This window comes from Chiloscyllium punctatum, chromosome 52, assembly GCF_047496795.1.
Source record: "Chiloscyllium punctatum isolate Juve2018m chromosome 52, sChiPun1.3, whole genome shotgun sequence".
In the NCBI taxonomy this organism is placed as follows: Eukaryota; Metazoa; Chordata; class Chondrichthyes; order Orectolobiformes; family Hemiscylliidae; genus Chiloscyllium; species Chiloscyllium punctatum.
The window spans coordinates 11,640,936-11,658,998 of record NC_092790.1 but is presented as its reverse complement, the minus strand read 5'-3'; the positions used below and the strand labels follow the sequence as shown (position 1 = coordinate 11,658,998).

Here is an 18,063-nt window from a genome sequence, read left to right as displayed (position 1 = left end):
CCCCCGAAATAAACCCATGACCTACTTCTCCATCTAACCTCACAAACCGGGGCCATTTGCTGCCAGTGACTCATTCCTATCTCCAGATCCCTCTGCCCTATTTAAGGACATATTTCCAAAGAGGAAGTGGTCTCTTTAGTCTTTTGACCACAGTGTACGACCTCACACATGGGTGGAGGTTAATCTTCCACAGCTTTGACTGCAATATTCCCTTAACCAAATCTTCCCAACAGTAAGTCTTCCTAAAAACAAAACTCCAATATATTAATGTACTTAATCTCATCAACTATTTCTTATTTGAAAAGCACTAACTGTCCAGCTCAGTTTTGAACCAACATCCTCTGCCACAGTTATTAAAATGTCACAAGCTGAACGACAACCACTATTTGCATTCATATTCATTACAGCCCAAGAATGAGAGGTGGTATCATTGAGGGTCTATAAAATAGTCAAGGGATTGACCAAGTAGATGCAGAGAAGATGATTAAATCTACAATGAGTTGTCGTAAGTTTACAATAAAAGGAAAGTTGGAGGAAATACTTCTCTCAGAGGATGGTGAATCTTGGGAATTCACTACCTCAGAACAATGTGGATTCTGGGACATGAAGTAAAGTTAAATAAGAGACACACGGGGTTTTAATTAGTAATGGGTTGAAGAGTTAAGGAGAGCTGGCAGGAAAGTGGTGTTCAGGCCAAGGTGAGATTCACCATGTCTGTATCAAATGGCAGAGCAGGTACAAGGGGCTGGATTAATACTCCTGCTCCTAATTCTGATGCTCTTATGTTCTTATTTCAAAAGGAGGAAGTAAGAGGAATGGACTAATACAAGGTGTTTAATGGGCATGGTATTGGAAAGACTATGGTGAGAGGCTGTTTGATTTGGTGAGGTGAGGCACAATATCTCTATAGTAGTGTCAGCAGACCAGCTGGGCGCAGCACAGAGAAAAGACCGTGATGTCTCCTTTGAAGCATCTTTCCCCACCTATCCGTTTCTAACCTCTACCTTATTCCCCCCTCACTAGCTTTCAGCCTGAAGCTCCTTTACCAAAAACCTTGCAGCCTCTTTCTTCAAACCCACCATCACCGAATCCCCCACCATCAACATTCTGGGGGTTTACCATTGACTAGAAATTGAAGTGGACTTTCCATATAACTACGGGAAGTAAACCACCCTCCAAATCGCTGAAGCCTGTCCACCATCTACAAGAATCAACTCAGGAGTGCAATAGGATATTCACTACTTGGCTAGGTTTGGGTGCAGCTCCAAGAACACTCAAGAAGCTTGACAGTGTCAGGAAAAAGCAGACTGCTTGATTGGCACAACATTCACTCCCTCCTCCACTAATGCCCAGACCAACACTATGTACTATCTACAAGGTACATTACATCAATTCATAACACTTCAATAGCATCTTCCAAACCTATGACCAATCCCAAATAAAAGGAAAAGGGACGCAGATTCATGGGAACATCACCTCCTGTAGGTTCCCTTCCAAACCACTACCATCTGGAGTTGAAAATCTTTCAGCAGTCCTGAAGTGTCATTGAGCCAAAATTCTGGAATTCCCTCCCAACAGTACTACCAATAGGCCTACAACCCACACGGACTGCAGTGATTCAAAAAGGGAGCTAACAACCACCTTCTCAAGGGCATTAGAATGAGGCAATAAATGTTCGCACAGCCAGTGACACCCATATTCCATAAATTCATTAATTCCTTCATGCCTCCTCCTTCCTTCCACAACACCCCCACCCATAGACAGCTGCGCTGTGCAAATACAAAGCCTTGAGTAGCATGTGGTAACCCACAAGGAGGCCCAAGCTACATTCAAGCCGTGCTCAGACAGGGGTGGTCCTGAACGAACAATCATCCCCAGTGATTCACACACCGTAGTCAACAGTGAAACTATCAGTTGCCAACGTTTTCACAAAGAGATTGGTTGGGACACGGGATGAACGGCCAGGGGAAGTGGTAGATGCAAGTACAGTTACAACATTTAAAAGACATTTGGAGAGGGACATGAATAGGAAAGGTTGAGGAATATGAGTCAAATGCAGGCAAACTGCACTGGCATAGTTTGGGAAATTTGGTTGACATGGATGGGTTGGACCGAAGGGTTCATTTCCATGTTGGTGACTATGATTCTATTCTTTTCAGCCACAGTGGCATTTTGCAATTGTCCTAAACTATGGTGTAATTGAACAAGTTAATGGAGGCTTTTGACACCAGGGCCACAGTACTCTGTCGGTAAGGTGTTGAGTAGTAGCTGCAATTTAGTGGACATTTAATAAACAACATAATGAAGAAGTATAGAAGGAAATTACTACAGATGGTGGAACCTGTACTGAAAACAGCAAATGCTGGAGCTGACAGCAGGTCAGAAAGCATCCCTGGAGACCAAGCAAGTTAACGATGTGTCTCGATGACTCCATCAGAGATCTGATGTAGAATCATCTGGACTCAAAATGTTAGCTTGGTCTCTCCATCAATATTTTTTGAAAAAGAAGTTCATGGGATGACAGTGTCATTGGCTCAGCTGCATTCATTGCTCATCCCTAATTGCCCAATGGGCAGTTAAAAGTCAAGCTCATTGCTATGTGTCTGGAGTCACATGTCGGACAAACTAGGTAAGGATGGTAGCTTCTTACTTCAATCATGTTAGTGATCCAGATGGGTTTTCCGTAACCCGACAAAGGATTCATGGTCATGAGATTCTTAATTCCAGATATTCACTGAATTCAAATTCCACCATTTCCTGTGACACAATTCGAACCTGGTTCTCCAGAATGTAACCTGGATCTTTGGATAAACAGTCTAGCAGTAATACCGCTCAGCCATCGGCTCCCTCCTGTGATCTTCAGTATTTGTTGTTTTCAGTTCTCAAGAAATATGTTATGCATTAATTTTGAACTCTGTAAAACCATCCACAGTGAACACAAAATGCCCACCTCCAGTTATGATGTTTGAGTCTGGATGACTCAGTCAGATTGGCTAATGAAGCAGAGTTACGCATTTTAATATCTGGCAGTTTCTCCGCAGTTTCGGCTGGCGTTGGGCTGGTCTCATTAAATCTGCGATGAAACAAACAAAGAGATAACAGTCGATACTCCCCACTAAGTGTCTAAATTCAATTGCACCGCAACCAAAGTAATTTATTTTAATTCAAAAATGTTTCAGTGAAAGACATTTCAGCAAGCTCACCACCTCCTGTCTCAGTTTAATGGGAAATGGGATCAATTCTGTAGCGCCTACTGTCCCAGTGGAAAAGGCCACTGGTTTAAGCCCTTGAACAGGCTATCAGCTGATCTGAGTTTTCAATCTTATTCTTTGACAGATTGCAACATGTTTTGCACAAGGGGGCATGCAGACAGGACAAACTTGAATTATATTCAACACAAGAAAAGGCAATTCCATTTAAATGAGGCAGATTAATTGAGATCAGGCCTCAGGTGAGGATACAAAACAGTCATGTTTGGAATTTCCAGAGATCATCAAGATTGTCCATTCAATTACTGAAGTTTGTCTCAGTATTGCTTTCCAATCAACCTATTTCAATGCATTATGACACCTCTGGAGCAGGTGGGACAGTTCCAGGTCTTCTGGCTCAAAGTTGGAGACACTACCACAGCATCACAAGAGCACTGTGTTTTAGGCTGAGTAACTGGTGGGTTAAATTGCCCAATTATCTTACTAATCTGGAAGATACTGTTACCATTCTAATGCTGGGAAATAAGCAAGGTATTAATGGGAGCAAAGATGTTACAACAGTCTCTCTGACAAGGGACAAAATATCTTCCATCTGTTGTTTTGTTCATCCTTCGATAGTTTGAATTTTTTAAACTTTCTAGTCTACCATCATCTTTGCAGTTTTGTACATCTTTTTCAATTTGATGTCACTCATAATTCCCTCAGCTATGCACCGCTGTTCATCGTGCATTTCTTTTACAAGTTAATATATATTGTTGAGAATAATAAAATAACTGAATATATTCTTCTGCTTTAACATTCTAACTAGAGTCCCATTACAGTTTAGCGAACTACTACCTTATCCCCTTGTGACTGCCTTTAAGTTTAGATACTAGTTGAAGAACCAAATTCCTCACCCTAAAGCTAAATTCTATCATGCTGCATTGCATCTTACCAAAAGGCTCTTTTACTTTGAGCTCATTAATCAATCATATTATCAGGTCTAAAATAGCTGTTCCATGATTGGTTCCAGAGCATCTGTTTTGTAAAATTGCACAGAGCAGTCTACCTCAAACTGCTTCAGAAGGAAATGTAAGCTGAGTGTACAATACTATTTTAACTAACAGAGAACCCTCTGAATACCAGGATTCTGTTAGATCCCCAAAATTACTCAGAGCATGGAATCCCTACGTTGTGGAAACAGGCCCTTCAGCCCAAGAAATCCACACCAACTCTCCAAAGAGTATCCCATCCAATCCTATTCCTCAATGTTTACCCCTGATTAATGCACCAAAACTGTGCATCGCTGGACACTATGGCAATTTAGCATGACCAATTCACCGAACCTGCAGTTCTTCGGATTGTGGGTTTGCAGCCCTGGTTCGCAGTTGCTTCATGAAGTCTGAATGTTGTTGCTTCCATTAGTCCAACAGCACTGTCACTGACACAGGAGCTGTTCCCCCAGATCAGTTTGTGGCAGTCAGAGATCCTGCTACAACCTGCACACATGCCAACCCAGTCATCTCGATCAGAAAGAATTAGTACAGCACAGATTAGAAGACAACTTGGATCACATTGTGCTTTTGAAATCAGAGGCCCCTATTCAACCCATCACAACTGTGCCACCTTTTTAAAATAGCTCTTTGGCTAGATCCCTGCTCTCACAGAAATGCAAATAACTTATTTTTCCAAGTATTCAAATTAATTTTGGAAATTAACAGTGAATCAGCTGCCACCTCCTTTGCAGATGATCTCAGATCTTCCTTAAAACAGCAAAACCCAATGAGAACATTAAGGCATCCAATGTTTAAAAAAATCACATGCTCAGTCACTGTAATATGATGAGTTTTGTTTTAGATAATTCTTAGCAAAAGTTAATTTGAAGCAAAAAGGAGAACGCGAATAGAAAGGTGAACCGCCCGTGGGTAACAAAGGCAGTCAAGAGCAGTATCCACAAGGAAAAGAATGACATAGCCGCGGATGACTAAAAAGGGAGAAAACTGATCATGTAATTAAATTGACAAGAAACAAAAATGAATGGCAAGAGTAGTACAGGTATATAAAAATTGAGTATCTAAAGTCAGCATCGAACCCTTGGAGGTTCTGTGTGTGGAATTGACAATGGGTACAAGGAAACAGCAGATAATTTAAACCGATATTTTACATTGATCTTCATGAAGGAGGATACCGTTATCATCCTAAAGGTAGCAAATAAGCAAGTTAATCATGGGGAGAAAAATGTTATAACAGTCTTTGTCACAAGGGACAAAGTATTGACCAACTAATAGGACTAATGGTAGACAGGACCTAATGGCCTGGATCAAACACTTTTAGGGCAACTGACTGCAGAGATATTCAAGGCATCGATTGGAATATTTCAGAATCAGGGGATACAGGAAGCATCCAGTGGATTGATGTACCTGTTCAAGAAGGGAAGGGAGATAGAAATCAGGAAACTATAGACTAGTTAGTTTCATATCGGCTTTTGTAATACGGCAGAGTCGAATATTAAAGTAATAAATAGCAGGACATTTAGAAAAGCTTATCATTTAACATGGTAGACTGGGTTTTGTGAAAGAGACACTATGACAAATTTGCAACAGTTCATTGAGGAGATAACAAGCAGAGCTGATAAAGGGCAATCCAATGATGTTCTGTATTTGGATGTTAAAAATGCAAATGATAAGGTGCTACATAAAAGTAAATTGCATAATACAGGAGCTCACTGTGTCAGGGATAACGTATTTTCACGGAGTGAGGATTGGTTACCCACGCTGGCTATTGCCGAAACCTCACTTGCAGTCCTGTATACAATGTTAGCTCTCATATTTAATAAGGGATAAACCAGTATTGGAGACCATTCAAAAAAAGATTCAGTTAGCTGCTTTGAGAACGAAAAGGTTGACCTATCAAGAATAGCTAAACAGGTTAGGTCATTATTCAATAGAATCTCGACAAACAGATTACATACTTTGTGTAAACAGGCCCTTTGGCCCAACAAGTCCACACCGATCCGCCGAAGCACAACCCACCCAGACCCATTCCCCTACATTTACCCCTTCACCTAACACTACAGGCAATTTAGCATTGCCAATTCACCTAACCTGTACTTTTTTTTGGATTGTGGGAGGATACTAGAGCACCCGGAGGAAACCCACGCAGACAACGTGCAAACTCCACACAGAGAGTCACCTGAGGCAGGAATTAAACCCAGGTCTCTGGCACTGTGAGACATCAGTGCGAACCACTGTGCCACCCACATAATATAAAGGGTCATCTTATGGAAACAAGATTCTGAGGAGCTTGACAGGGTAGATGTTGACTAGATTAGATTAGATTACTTACAGTATGGAAACAGGCCCTTCGGCCCAACAAGTCCACACCGCCCCGCCGAAGCGCAACCCACCCATACCCCTACATCTACCCCTTACCTAACACTACGGGCAATTTAGCATGGCCAATTCACCTGAACTGCACATCTTTGGACTGTGGGAGGAAACCGGAGGACCCGGAGGAAACCCACGCAGACACGGGGAGAACGTGCAAACTCCACACAGTCAGTCGCCTGAGGCGGGAAATGAACCCGGGTATCTGGCGCTGTGAGGCAGCAGTGCTAACCACTGTGCCACCGTGCCGCCCACAACCATATCTGGTCGGCATGGATAGGTTGGACTGAAGGGTCTGTTTCCGTATTGTACATCTCTTTGACTTTATGACTGAAATGCAAGCACCCACACTAGATCTTATAGCACCAATGAAGTCTCAAACCAAACATTACATAAGGGAACATTCATTTTGTAAAAAATGTAAAGAATTTTTTTCTCTCAGTGAATGGCTAGAATTTTCTAGCCCAAACAATTGTGAAAGTTAAATGTGGTAGGGGAATGGATCTGGTTGGGTTACTCTTCAGAGGGTCAGTGTGGCTTGTTGGGCCAAAGGGCCTGTTTCCATACAGTAGGGAATTTATGATTCTATCTCAAATTATTCTAAAAGAGGGCAGATAGATTTTTAAAATATTGAGCAGTTAAGGGCTATGCGGATCAAGCATAAAGGAGGTGTTGAGGTCTGGGTTTGCCCAGCCATGATCTGATAGAATGGGGGAACAAGCTGGAGGAGATGAATGCCCTCCTCCTGCTCCAATTCCTTGAGGCTCCATTTCATGCTTTTTTTTAATCTCCAAAGAAGAGTGTGATACAATGTGCTGAAGATCTCAGATGTTGTGAAAATGGTGTGTTTATGTAAAGGTTCAGATGGCATTGATTCATCAATCACAGCTATACAGTCATGAGTAGGAAGGCAATTTCCTCCATTAATAAAGGAAATCTACTGCAGAGCTCACACAAAGGGATCTTTCACCTCAGTAAACTCTCCCATCACATTACTGGATTAGTGGTGCTGGAAGAGCACAGCAGTTCAGGCAGCATCCAACGAGCAGCGAAATCAACGTTTGCCCGAAACGTTGATTTCGCTGCTCATTGGATGCTGCCTGAACTGCTGTGCTCTTCCAGCACCACCTATCCAGTATTTGATTTTCAGCATCTGCAGTCATTGTTTTTACCTCTGCCATCACATTACCCAACATATCAGCAAAAGCAGGACGCACTACGCATGCTCTAGCCAACAAAGGGACCCCCTCGGGTGATTGATGTCAGTTCCGGACCAATGAAAGGACGGTGGGCGGACCTGGAGGACCTGGCGGGAGGTTGGTCCTCCAACCAATCAAAGTGAACTAGGGGCAGAACTAGACTAAACCACGTGATCACCCTCGCGCGCGGAGGAGAGTCGCTGTAATGGATGCTCGGGAAGTTATGGAGCGAAAGGATACGGTAAGGAAAGAAATAAATAAAGAGGAAAACGGGAGAAAAACTGTGTTGCTATGAGCGGAGAGGTTTTACAAACATGTTGTGCACGTCGGAAAACACAAATTTGAACGTCCCAGTCCCGTGTTTGGAGTAAACGGGGAATTGCTTCAGTGTGGCTGCAGGCCTGAGTGAGCGCCGCCATCTTTATTCGGGGCAACGATTCACTGGACACGTGCGTGGCCGCCATCTTTGTAGGGGGCAAGGTGCAGCCAGGCGCATGTGCAGCCTTTCTCTGGTACAGAGTCATTGGGCAGGATTTACACAGAGCACATTCAAACTCAGAGAAATGGATGTTTATTTCTGGATTTGTTACGTCATTCATTTAAATGACTTGCTATCGTTAATGAATTTGCAGGTCATTCAAATTGGAGGTATTGTGCATAGTGAAGAAGGTTACCTCCGGTTCCAGTGAGATATTGATCAGATACGGATTAATTTAGATAAATGTGAGGTGCTGCATTTTGGAAAAGCAAGTCAGGGCAGGACTTATACACTAGGGGAAAGTGAAGACTGCAGATGCTGGAGATCAGAGCTGAAAAATGTGTTGCTGGAAAATCACAGCAGGTCAAGCAGCATCCAAAGATCAGGAGAATCGACATTTCGGGCATGAGGATTCCTGAAGAAGGGCTCATGCCCGCAATGTCGATTATCCCGATCTTTGGATGCTGCCTGACCTGTGCTTTTCCAGCAACACGTTTTTCAGCCCAGGACTTATACACTGAATGGCAAGGCCCTGGTGACGCTTGCAGAACAAAGAGACCTTGGACTGCAGGTTCATAGTCCTTGCAAGTCAAGTTGCAGTTAGATAGGATGATGAAGAAGGTGTTCAGTGTATTTTCCTTTATTGGCTGGAGCATTGATTACAGGATGTGGGAGGTCATGTTGCTGTACAGGACATTCGTTAGGCCACTTTTGGAATATTGTGTGTAGTTCTGGCCTGCCTCCTATCAGAAGGGTGCTGTGAAACTTGAAAGGTTTCAAAAAAGACTTACAAGGATGTTGTTAGGGTTGGAGGATTTGAGCTACAGAGTGAGGCGTAAAAGGCTGGGTCTGTTTTCCCTGGAGTGCCATAGGCTGAGTGGTGATGTTATGGAGGTTTATACAATCATGAGAAGCATGAACAGGGTAAATGAACAAGGTGTTTTCCCTGGAGTAGTGGTGTCCAAAAGTAGAGGACATTGCTTTAGGGTGAACGGGGCCAAAATTCAAAGGGGGCTAAAGGGCAACTCTTTCATGCAGTGAGTGGAATGAGCTGCCAGAGGAAGTGATGGAGGCTAGTACAATTAAAACTTGTTGAAGGCATCTAAATAGACACATGATATGATTGGGAAGTGTTTACAGGGAAATGGGCCAGGTGCTGGCAAATGGGAATAGATTAGGTTCGGATACCTGGTTGGCATTGATGACTTAAACCGAAGGGTCTGTGTCGGTGCTGTACATCTCGATGACTGTGGGATCATAACAGCTTATACAGCTCTGCTTCATCTCTGGGCTCCCTTATGAGCACTTTGTCAATATCTAGCTTGCTCAGTATCAAACAATGGGTGTATTTTTGGTCTGTTTAGTATCTTACGAATACTTTTACAGACATTTTTGTAAGTTAATTTTTCTCTGCTGCCCAGCCCCTGAGCATGTGCTGCTTCTTAATTTTTTTCTGGAAAATCTTTGACAGTCAAGAATTCATTTTTCCAATAAGCAAGTGTATTTTCCTTCCATTTCTGACGATCACATTCTGCACCATTTTCATTCCCTGTAATCTGTTTTGCACTCCCTGAAACATCAACTGTGTTTCTTCTTCCACAGAAACCAGTGATTAATGCCAAAGCCCTGTTGCCTGTGGAGAGGGTGATGTTTGACTTTCTTGTACAGCTGCGGTTTGTGTGGTGAAGGTGCTCCCACAATGTGGTTAGGCAAGAGACATTACAGAGTATTCATTCAGCAACAGTGATGATTTGAAGGTAATGTCCAAATCAACAACAGTTTGTAGTTTTATCATCATGCTTATAATTTCACAAAAATATTATTGGGAACTTTAGACATAAGGTCAGAGACTGATGATATTAGGTCAGGTGACCAAAAGCATTGCTAAATAAGCAGGCTTTGAGGAATGTCTTAAAGGGGGAAAGCAGACCTGTGAGGTTTTGGCTGCAAATTTCAGAAAATGTTGCTTTGGCAACTGTAAAAGCAGCCACGCAGGTGAAGTAATGAATTAACAGATCATTGGGAGTCTCGAACAGAATGGGTTGTCGAGGTCTTCAAGGATGTGTGATGCAGCGAGCTAGGGATGATCACAATCAGGAATTAAATCAAGGGTGAGAATTTTAAATTGAGGGATGTGGGCCGGATGCTGGCAGGTGAGACTAGATTGAGTTGGAATATCTGGTCAGCATGGACGGGTTGGATTGAAGGGTCTGTTTCCATGCTGTACATCTCTGTGGCTCTACGTTGTTGATTATGAATAGGAGCCTTTTGATGGATCAACAAGGTTTGGTACGAGGGAGTAACTGGGCAGCAGACATTTAGTTTTTCTTACGATTACAGGGAGATTGAATGTGGGAAGCTGGCCAGGAGTATATTTGGATACTGAAGTCTGGAGATAACACAAGGTAGATGAGAGTATATGAGCTGAGACAAGGGTAGACACAGCTAGAAATAGTAGTCTTGGAGTGGGACTGGGCTGTCACCCTCACCTCACCTCTGGGATTCAGTTAGTTGTCAGGTTGTGAATCAGGGCGGTAACACAATCGGGAGCTGAATGGACCTGGTGGAGCCTAAAATGAGTGTCACTCAGCTGGCTGTTGCTGAGCAGCTGCTGCTTGGTAGACCTGTTTATAACATCTTCCATCACTTTACTGCTGATGGAGTGTGGACTGATAGAGGGAAATTGCCTGGGTTGGGTTGCCCTGTGTTTTTGTGTTGAACATTCCTGGGCAATGTTCCACATTATCGGTAGGTGCCAGTGCTGGAGCGGTACTTGGCTTGGTGGGTGGCAAGTTGTGGAGCTCAAACCATCAGTATTATTGCCAGAATGTTGGCAGGGCCCGTAGCCTTTGCACTACTTAACCATTTCTTGATGTTATTCAAACTGAATCAAACTGGCTTAAAACTCACATCTGTGATGTTGGAAACCACTGGAGAAGGCTGAGATGGATCATCCCACTTTGCACTTCTGGCTGCAGATTGCAGCAAATACTGTTGTCTTATCTGGTGCGTGGGTGTGTGAGACCCCTCCATCGGTAAGGGTGGGGATATCTGTGATGTTTCCTCCAGTGAGTTGTTTAATTATCCATCACCATTCACAACTGGGTGTGGCAGAACTGCAGAGCTCCGATCTGTTCAACTGGTTGTGGGATCGTTTAGCTCTGTTGCTTGCTGCTGATGCTGTTTGACATGAAATAGCTTCAGGAAATGATTTAAGTAGACTCCAAAGAGATTAAACAAATATATCACAGACAAAAGATGAACTGGACCAGAGAATAGGACCCCTTAAAGATTAACGAGGCTGTCTATGGAACCACAGGGGGTGGGAAAGATATGCAAATATTTCACGTCCTTTTTACTGGAGAAAGATATGGAAGCTCGAGAGTTTGGAGAAATAAACAGAGAGAACTCGAAAAGTATCTATGTTACAGGGAGGTGTTACTGGATGTCTTGAATCGCATCAAGGTGGATAAAGCCCTGGGACCTGATCAAATGTATCCTGGAACTGTCTGGAAATCCAGGGAAGTGATTGTTGGGCCTCTCCTGAGGTATTTGTATCATTGATAGTTACAGGTGAGGTGCCATTATTTTAAAAAGGTGATAAGGAGAGGCCATGGAACAAGAGAACAGTGAGCCTGAAGTCAGTGGCAGGCAAGTTGTTGGAAGGGATTCTGAGGGACAGGATATCCATCTAATTGGAAAAGTAAGGAATAATCATTGACTGTTTTCAATGTGGAGCTGAAAATGTGTTGCTGGAAAAGTGCAGCAGGTCAGGCAGCATCCAAAGAACAGGAGAATCGACGTTTCGGGCATCAGCCGTTCTCAAAACGTCGATTCTCCTGTTCCTTGGATGCTGCCTGACCTGCGCTTTTCCAACAACACATCTTCAGCTCTGATCTCCAGCATCTGCAGTCCTCACTTTCTCCTGTTGTCAATGTGGCTCTGTACGCGCACAATCGTGTCTCACTAACTTGACTGAATGTTTTGAAGTGACAAAGAAAATTGATTAAACCAGGCTGTGAACGTTCTTTATATGGACATTCAACAAAGTTCTACAAAGCAGACTGGTTAGCAAGGTTACATAACATGGAATGAAAGGAGAACAAGCCATTTGGGTACAAAACTGGCTTGATGGTAGGAGACAGAGGGTGATGATGGAGGTTTGCTTTGTGCACTGGAGGACTGTGAGCAGCAGTGTGCTACAAGGATCGATTATTGGGTCCTTAAATAAATGACTTGGATGTGAATATGAGGTATGGTTAGTAGGTTTACACAAGACACCAAAATTGGAGGTATAGTGGACAGCGAAGAAGGTTAGTTCAGAATAGAACAGGATCTTGATCAGATGGGCCAGTGGAGCAAGGAATGGCAGATAGAGTTCAATTTAGATAAATGTTAGCTGTTGGCTTTTGGAAAGGCAAATCAGGGTAGGACTTATACACTTACTGGTAAGGTCCTGGGGAGTGTTGCTGAGCAAAGAGACCTTGGAGTGAGGGTTCATAGTTCCTTGAAAGTAGAGTCACAGGTAGCTAAGGGAGTGAATGCAGCGTTTGTTATGCTGTCCATTATGTTGTGGCTGTACAGGACATTGATTAAGGCTGTTCTGGAATTCTGTTTTCAGTTCCAATCTCCCTGTTCCAGGAATGATATTGTGAAACTTGAAGCATTTCAGAAAATGTTTGCAAGGACTTTGCCAGAGTTGGACAGTTTGAGGGCAGTGCATGTTTGGAGTGAGCTGCCAAGGGAAGGGGTGGAGGCTAGTACAATTACAACATTTAAAAGACATTGATGAAGCCACTTCTCGTATTCTGTTTTCAGTTTGATTTTCCCTGTTCTGGGAAGGATGTTGTGAAACGTGAAAAGGTTCGGACAAGACTTATAAAAACGTTGCCAGGTTTGGAGGATTTGGGCTACAGGGAGAGGCTGAATAGGTTGGGGTTAATTTCCCTGGAGAGTCCAAGACTGAGAGGTGACTTCATGGGGATTTATAAAATCACGAGGGGCATGGATAAGGTGAGCAGCCGGGGTTCTTTTTCCTGAGGTTAGGTGGGTCCAAAACTAGAGCACATGGTTGAGAGGGCAACGATTTAAAAGGAATCTAAGGGCAACGTTTTCAAGCTGAGTGTGTTGTGTGGATGGAATGAGCTGCCAGATGAAGTAGTGGAGGCTGATAAAATCACAACATTTAAAAGGCATCCGATTGGGTACGTGAACAGGAAGGGTTTTGATGGATACAGGCCAATAGCTGGCAAATGGGACTCCAGTAGTTTAGGATTCCTAGTTGGCATGGATGAATTGGATCGAAGTTCTGTTTTTGTGCTGTATATGTCTATGACGTTAATAAACTAAGATGCGTTCCTCTTTTGTGGAGAGCAAGCTGAAGCACAGTTAATTGTCCTTGGAGCTGAGAAGGTGAAGCAGTGTTTTTGACCTGGTGCAGATTTGGTTCCAAGGTCTTGAATTTGAGGAGAGAGAGGAATTGTTAACACTGTCATAACTTTTAGTAACTACTTTCAAGTAATTGGCAAATAATACAAAGTGAAAATGTGAACATTATCGTACTCAGTAAGTTCTGAGCATCTGGAACAGTCTGAATGACACAGATTCAGCAGGTATTCTGAAAGAGACTTGGAATTTTAATTTTTAAGGAAAGATTTGGGGGGCTGTGGGCAAATAGGAGGGGATTTGGGACAGATTTGCAGCATCTCCAGAGGGAGAGAGTACAGCCCCAATGGGCTGAATAGCCCCCAGCCCCTGTGCTCTGTGGTACTGCCCCATTCACTGTGAATGATGAAGCTCATCCCAGGGCAGAGAGAGGGATTAGCCCTCCACTCTCATCACAATGGGGCCCGGCTGATTGACGGCAGCTCCAGACCAATGGGAGGAGAGTCTGTGTGGTCCTGCAGCCAATGGGAGTGAATGAGGGGTGTGGCCAGCAAGATGACACAGGTCCATGAGCTGTGCAGGTGCCGTGTCACTGGGTGGGGTTGGGAGAGACAGCAGAGTCTGGGACAGAGGCTGTGGGACCTGAATTACAAACTCCCGGTAAATTGGAACCAAAAGAACTGCGGAAGATGTAAATCAGAAAAAACAACCAGGAGGTTCTGGAAAAGCTCAGCAGGTCTGGCAGTATCTGTGATGAGAAATCAGAGTTAACATTTCAGATCCGGTGTCCCTTCCTCAGAACTGATACTGAGAGAAAAAAATGTTGGTTTATATGCAGCAGGTAGGGTTTAGGGGGGGATGTAAGGATTAAAGGATAGGTGGGAATAGAGCGAGAAGAAGGGTTGGATAAAGGAGTGGATAACGATCTAGCTGGGGGAGGGCTACTAGCTGTTAGTGGAAACTGTTAGTGGCTAACCATAGGTAGTGTGTAATGACAGGCTGTGAGAACAAGGACTGGTGTGTGGGGTAAGGGGGCTAGGACATGGGGTTGCTAAACTACAGTTAGCCACTAACTGTCTCTGTCGTAAGCTGTTCTCCACAGACATCACTCCATGATTGGAGCTGCAGAGGACAGAGTTGCAGATGGGCGGCACGGTGGCATTGTGGTTAGCACTGCTGCCTCACAGCGCCAGATACCCGGGTTCTATTCCCACCTCAGGCAACTGTCTGTGTGGAGTTTGCACATTCTCCCAGTGTCTGCGTGGGTTTCCTCCGGGTGCTCCGGTTTCCTCCCACAGTCCAAAAATGTACAGGTTAGGTGAATTGGCCATGCTAAATTGCCCGTCGTGTTAGATGTAGGGGAATTGGTCTGGGTGGGTTGCTCTTTAGACGGTTTGTCTGATCTAAAAATCTCTTAAATATCCTTCCCAACCCCCTCTATACTCCTCAAAGATGTATCTTAAAGTTGTTCTCTTTAATCAACATTTCCAGCATTCGTGAAGCACTTTAGGAGATTTGTCAGTGTGAAAGGCTCCATACAATGCAGTTCGTTGTTGTTAATGTCTGACATTAGGAGAAACAGGAATGAACACTCTCTCTCTTATACCTGATAAACAGCAGCAAAAGCAGGAAGCACTGAGCATGCTCCAGCCCACAAAGGGCCTCTGGTGATTGATCTCAGTGCAGGACCAATAAAAGGATGGGGACGGGGCTGAAAGACAAGGTAGTGCCGGTTGGTCTGAGTGAATGAGGGGCGTGGCTACACTCAACCACGTGATAAGCCTCTCGATTAGTGGTGCTGGAAGAGCACAGCAGTTCAGGCAGCATCCAAGGAGCAGCAAAATCGACGTTTCGGGCAAAAGCCCTTCATCAGGAATAAAGTGATACCACGTGATAAGCTTCACTGGCAGCACTGTGATGTTGTGATCAAGGCATTGGAAATGTGTGAAGGTGCAGGGCATGGTTAAGGAAAGACATATTGATCAGGAAGAGAAGGAAATTTTAATGGAACGGGCTGAGACGTTTTACAGAACTTAGTGCACATCGGAAAACACAAATTTGAAAATCCCAGGCCTGTGTTTGTGGCAAACGGGAAAATGCTTCAAATGGTGAAAGGTGTGAGTGATCGCCGCCATCTTTATTGGGGGCAGTGATCCACGGGACATGTGTGTGGCTGCCAACTTTGAGAGGGGCAAGCTGTAGGGGGACGCATGCACAGCCTTCCTTGGCAGGGAGTGATAGGGCAGGATTTACACAGTGTCAGAGTCAGGATGTTTTCAATGTCAAAGAGTGTGATGCTAGAAAAGCACAGCAGGTCAGGCAGCAGCTGATTGGTGGGAAGGAAGATGGAAACGTAGGACAGGTCAAAAGGGCAGTGCCGAGTTGGAAGGCTGGATCTGGGATAAGGTGGGGGGAGTGGAAATGAGGAAAGTGGTGAAATCCACATTGATCCCATGTGGTTGGAGGATCTGAATACAGATGATGAGGCGTTGTTCGTCCAGGCATCAGATGCCTGGGATTTGGCGGTGGAGGTGGCCCAGGACCTGCATATCTTTGGTGGAGCGGGAAGGGGAGTTAAAGTCTTTGGGCACAGGCTGTTTGGCTTGTTTAGTGTTTTACTGTTACTTTCACAGACCTTTTGTAAGTTAATTTTCCTCTGCTGCCCAACCCCTGACAATGTGCTGCTCTCTCAACGGACTAAATTTTCCACAGTATCTTTGCCAGTGAATAAATCTTTTTTTCAACAAAAGAGTGCATTTTCCTTCCATTTCTGACCATCAAATTCTGCAACATTCTCACTTCCTGTAATGCATTTAGCACTCCCTGAAATATCAACTATGTGTTTCTCTCTCCACAGACACCAGTGATTAATGCCAAAGCCCCATTGCCTGTGGAGAGGGTGATGTTTGACTTCCTTGTACAGCTGCAGTTGGTGTGGTGACTTGGGTAAGAGATGTTACAGATTATTCACTCAGTGACAGTGAAGAGTTGACAATGTGTGTGCAAATCAACAACGGTTTGTATTTTTATCATTTTTATAATTTCACAGAAATTGAGAATTTCTGACATAAGGCCACAGATGGGGATATTAGGTCAGGTGATCAAAAGTATTGCCAAATAAGCAGGTTTTCAGGAATACATTAAAGGAGGAAAGCAAGTCTGAGAGGGTCAGGGTGCGAATTCCAGACTTTGTTCCCTTGACCGTGTCGAAACAGCCAGACTGGTGAAGCAATGAATAAATGCATCTTTGGGAGTCTGAAAGAAAATGAGTTGTCGAGGTCTCTCAGGTTGTGTGGTGCAGGGAGACAGGGATGTTCACAGCCAGGAATTACATCAAGGGAGAGAATTTTAAATTGTTGCTTGGAAGGAGCCTTTTGATGAATCAACAAGTTTTGGTACAAGTGAGCACTCGGGCAGGAGGGTTTTCGATACTCTTGAGATTATATGTAAGTTGAATGTGGGAGGCTGGCCAGGACTGTGTTTGGATAACGTAGTCTGGAGATAACACAAGGATGGATGAGTATTTCAGTAAATGAGCTGAGACTAGGGTGGAGTTGGGTGATGTCACTGATGTAGAAATAGCAGTTTTGGAGTCTGGCTCCTCCTCATCACTCCCCCTCACCAATTCACAAATATTGTTCGTTGTTCTGTCTGTCTTTTCTGGTTATGTCCTTCTCTCCAATTCTGCTAAGAACTAATACTTGACCTCAAGGTTGTTGGAAAATCCTGCTCCATCTCCACTCTCCCTTTCCTTTCTGAATTCCTCATATGTGGTGTTCATCCAGGATCTATCTTTGTTCCTTCCTGTATCTCACCTACATACTGCCAGGAGGTGACATTGTATTGGTTTCACATGTACACTGACAATGCCCAGCTCTCTCTCCCTATCATCCCTCTCCATTGCTCCACTGTTACTCATTCATCAAACTGCTTACCAAACGCCTACAACTCGATTGGCTGCAATTTCCTCCAATGAAACACTGCAATGGTTAAACCCATTGCCTTCAGTTGCTATTACAAATTACTTTCCCTTACTGCTCAGCCCCTCCCTCTTACTGGGAAATGCCTGAGGCAGAACTTAACAATATTGCTCTCATGTTCTGACCCCAAGGTAACCTTCTGATCAGACATGTACACAATTGCAAACACCTGGAATTCCAATCTCTAAAATGTTGCTTTTCTCCACCTCATCCCAGCTCCATTGCTACTGAAACCCCTTACCCATGTCTGTGTTGCATTAAAGTTGACAAATCTAAAACAGAACCCTTGATTCTGCAACTGACCCAGAATCTGGTTCTAGGTTCCCTCATGATGGGACACATCCTCTCAGTATTTACCATGACATACCCCTTAATAAGCCTATGTTTCAATAAGATCGCCTCTCATTCTCCCCCAAATCCAATGAGTCCAGTCCCAACTTCTTCAGC

General features: G+C 43.9%; 1 long non-coding RNA gene across 1 annotated transcript in view; it reads left to right on the top strand.

Moving 5' to 3' along the window:
• Positions 1-7,936: 7,936 nt before the first annotated feature.
• LOC140470934 (uncharacterized) overlaps positions 7,937-18,063 on the top strand; it is a 28,620-nt gene continuing 18,493 nt past the window's right edge. Inside the window, exons 1-3 of the long non-coding RNA XR_011956802.1 lie at positions 7,937-8,014; positions 9,854-10,008; positions 16,494-16,582. This is a non-coding gene — a long non-coding RNA (uncharacterized lncRNA). The remainder of the gene's footprint in view (positions 8,015-9,853; positions 10,009-16,493; positions 16,583-18,063) is intronic.